The sequence below is a fragment of the Anas platyrhynchos genome, chromosome Z, assembly GCF_047663525.1.
Source record: "Anas platyrhynchos isolate ZD024472 breed Pekin duck chromosome Z, IASCAAS_PekinDuck_T2T, whole genome shotgun sequence".
Taxonomy (NCBI): domain Eukaryota; kingdom Metazoa; phylum Chordata; class Aves; order Anseriformes; family Anatidae; genus Anas; species Anas platyrhynchos.
The window spans coordinates 44,418,417-44,422,636 of NC_092621.1; the positions used below are offsets into that span (position 1 = coordinate 44,418,417).

At 40.9% G+C, this 4,220-nt stretch overlaps 1 long non-coding RNA gene across 1 annotated transcript; it reads left to right on the plus strand.

Annotated features, from left to right (window-relative positions):
- The first annotated feature begins 1,334 nt into the window (after nucleotides 1-1,334).
- On the plus strand, nucleotides 1,335-4,012 carry LOC113840308 (uncharacterized). Its single transcript, XR_003493099.3, has 2 exons — nucleotides 1,335-1,584; nucleotides 3,517-4,012. It is a non-coding gene; the product is annotated as an uncharacterized lncRNA (long non-coding RNA).
- Nucleotides 4,013-4,220: the final 208 nt, after the last annotated feature.

The window sequence follows — 4,220 nt, forward strand, 5'->3', positions numbered from 1 at the left end:
TGCATATGAGGAAGAGGTTCTTCACTGAGAGAGTGGTGGTACACTGGAACAGGCTTCCCAGGGCAATCATGGCACCAAGCCTGTCAGAGTTTAGGAAGTGTTTGGGCTATGCTCTTATTTATATGGTCTGAATTTTTGGGTAGACCTGTGTGGAGCCAGGAGTTGGACTCAATGATCCTCTTGTGTCACCCCCCAACTGGGGATATTCTGTTATTCTATGTTTCTGTGATTTTTCTTTCTGGAACTTAGAGATAAAGAACCACCAGAAAAGAAAAAAATGTTGACTGAAAATTTGGGTTTAACATTCCAAAAAAATTAAAAAGTTATGAAGGTCTATTTTATAGATTACTATGAGTATTTAAGTGCACCAAAAAAAAGTGACAAAGACAGCAGATCCGGAGGATAAGAGGTTGGAGATACCAGAGGTCAGACACAGGTAAATAACATACCAGCTAATCGTGTTGGAAGACCAACATGAAATTCCAAGAATATAAATCTGGCATTGAAAGATTTCCCTTGAAATAACATAACAACTTATTTTCTGACTATATATAACTGTACCAGTGTAGTCCATGAAAAAAAGTTGCCAGGTTTAGAATTACATAGATCACAACCATCTAACTTCACTCAGTTTTAAATCAGAAAAAAAAAAAAAAAAAATCTACATCCATTTTGAAACGTAATACCTAAAACAGAGACAAGCTTTTTGCTGATGCATTTTGTTAATAATTCTGGGCCCCTGCTTATTTGGGAACTTTCAAGACCTCCAAGTTCCAGCTGGGTTGCTTCATATTGACTAGAAATATGTCAGATTGTATAGTCTGTGATTGGATACAAACCTTTTGCATGCATGTTTTCATTTGAACCCAGATAAGGATCACCCTTTCACAAAAACAAAATGGATGTGATTAGATACTATTTATTTCTAATTACCTCTCCTTAGTATTCACTGGAAGCAATTCAAGTGTCACACTGGCTTTTGTAGCTACTTTTGCAATCCTCTGCCTTGTCAGTGGGTAGCTTTTAAAGTGCACTTTTGAATGTGCAGAATTAAAAGCAAGGCAGATAGCAGCGCAACCTCAAAAAATGCTTGTACTTTCCAGGACAGAGGATGCACGGTTACAATTTGCCTGTGATACTGAGGTCAGAAATATGTTTTCGCTTTCAGTAAAGCCACACATATAAATGTCAAGTACACACTGATTCTTCTCTGAGGTCAGATCAGACCAACTCTCTCTATGTTTTTGCTTGACAGCATTGGTCAGCTGCTTCCTAATGAACTCCTGCATCCAGCATAGGCATGTGACACTTGCAGAATGTGGTTTGGCATTTTCAGATTGCAAGCCGACATGCAAACATCCTCTGAAAGGCCAAATACTGCTCATGACACACAGAGGAGGTTTGCCTTGTGGCTTTGGCTCCATGCTTCTAACTTCATTTCTATGCTAAGAAGCTGCTACTGTTCTGTAAACGGCCTCGGATCACCCTACCTTCTTGGGGCTCAAACTATGGCTCTTGCTGCCTCAGGAAAATCATGGTGATCAGTGATTATGTTTGTCGTCATCCCCTGTTGCAGTTAGCACAGTAAGTATAAACAAGAGAAAAGTGTGAAAGATGGAATTCTTTTTTCTTTATTTGCTGGTGTTTCTCCAGGGAGCCATCATCAGAGATGGATAGGATTGAGGTACTCCACTAAGGGTACCCAAACCCTTTCTTGGGGAAGGAGCAGAGAGGGTAGTGGAAAGCCTGGCTCTGACCATCATCTGGGGATCATGCAGGTGTCCTCTGCAGTGTTTGCAGTTGTACTTGCTGAGCTGGCAAGCTAGCCTTAAGCAAGGAAATTGCTGGTGGCTAGAACTGAATGAGACAGTTTGTTAGCTTTGCTGAGCCTTGCAGCAGCACCTGCAACTCCTGGCTTGCCAGCAAAGCAGGCTTTGGCACAGCAAATGCTGGAAAAGAAGTGCTGTAGATTTTCATAGGGTAGAGCCAGCTGAGCTGCCTCTAGAGACTTTGGTGTGTGGGAGGAAGAAATGGAGGAAGAAGCTAGACCTGTGCTGAAGGCATCTTTCCACAATTTGTAACCCAATGCTAAGCATAGGAGACATAAACTGATGGGATGTACAATGCACAAGTTAAAATACAAGCTTAAAACACACCTTAATCCTGAGAAGAGCTTCCTGTGATGCTTTAGGACACACACACATGTTCTTAAGAGCTCTACCTTCTTTTAATGCTATAATGCTATATATTAAAACTATCTCTGGTTTACACTGAGCTTATTTGCATGTTCCAGTCTTGAATCCAGTCCTAATTTTGTTTAGCAGCCAAAACTCTTACTAGTCTTGAGGGTTGTTCTGCTGCAGAAAGAACAATACGTTGGTCCTTACTTCAGTCAAACATCATTGAAGTTACAGGTGGTTCCCTCAAATTTCTGCTCACTCAAGCCATCTTACGCAGGAATTCTTACCTTTTAAACATTTTGAAAAAACATTCAGCTAATCTTCTAGGCTCTCATTCATGAAAGGACACTCCTAACGTTAAACTTATGCTTTGCAAATGTCATTTCAACCAAGGGATCTGAAGTACATGTTTCTGTTAAAAACAGTAATTAATGTAGTCCTGGTTAGGAACATGTTCTAGATTTGGGCTTTGATGAGGGTGTTTGGGAACAAACATTAACTTCTTAGCTTTACTTTGGCTCTGCATTACCTCATGACAAAAACAGTGCTTAAACGTGAAGGAAAGAAGTGTTGATTACAAGTTAGCCAGAGACATGACTATACTTTGCTATTTTCAGAGAGGTTACTAGATATAAGGCCTTAGTTGTTGGAAGCATTTTCTTGGAAGACCTGAGTCCTTTGGACACTCACTGCATTCAGTGCTTCAAAGGATTAGGTCCAGCTACACAACTCTGAAAAATCTCTCCTTGATGCGTGGCAGCTATATTTGAAGTTTGCAGCATCATTTTTTATTATTATTAGTCCAGCATGATGCACAGCCACTTCAAGCATATTCATATGTCTTAAATGGAGATGAAAACAAATTATCTTGGGTTCAACAGAAGTTTCCAACTCTTTCTCTTTTATATATGTGACTTTTGAAGGCAGGCCTTTCAAATATATCTCTGGGCTGTGTCCACAAACATATGTGATAAAGGCAGCTTTTGCTGTGTACTTTTGCTGTGTAGTTGTGAATGCACATGCTAGAGAGATGGACAGGTCAAGTCAGGAGCTGGTATTAGCTTTCAGCAAAGATGAGAAGTTCTATGAGTCCTTTAATGGCAGGCATTTGTCACACTATACATCAAATGATCTTCCAAGTGTCAGCTGTAACATAACACTTCTCAGCTAAGGCAATAAATTGGTCCAAATTTAGCAGGAAAAAGACACCTGGCTCTGTAGTGGGCTGAATAAGTGAGAAACAAATGACTATGAGAAAAAAAAAAAAAATATAGGGTGTCAGGAACGCTTTTGCTCTTTGTTTCCCTTTTGGACTGATTTTTCTCCTTTTCATCAGGTGCAGCTGTGGAAGCTGATCGTGCAGGGCTGTGGTAATTGCCGTGGATTTCTGAGCCGTTCTCCAGCAGGGCCAGCCAGTCCTGAAGGCTGAGTAGAGGCCGGGATTTGCCCGTCTGCCTGGAATGTGACCGAGGCTGAAAGCTGACACCAGCTCGGTGGAAAAAGGCTTGTGAGCAAAGGCTGTCTCCAAGACAACAGAGTATTTTCCCTGTGATGCATTTACACAGTGGGGTTAAAGTTCTGTGAAAGCAACAGCTGCTGTAAAAACATTGTATTAAATATGCTTAGAACTGTAAAACGCGTGCTCCTCGTGTTGCACTGTGCTCGAGAGATATGCGGAGACCTGTGGTATGTCTGAAGGAGAATTTCTACTCTTTCAAAGGCTGTTTTAAAAACACCATACTACACTTCCAACTTTTTCTTGCTGAGAGAGTTTCTTTTTAGGACCGTTTTTCTCTAAAGTTGACTTTCAAGTTAAAACTGGATGACTGAAACATGACTGGGTCTATGAATTACTTTTGCCTCTTTCAACCACGTGACTGGCTGGAAAACTTTGTTAAATGCATGCTCTTATGTTTGGGCGTAAGCAGCTGCAAATGGAGCCTGCTTGCACCGGTACCACTCATATATACACACACATATATATTCACATATACATATATGTGCTCAGCTCTCACATGCAGATCAGGCTCACCAACACAC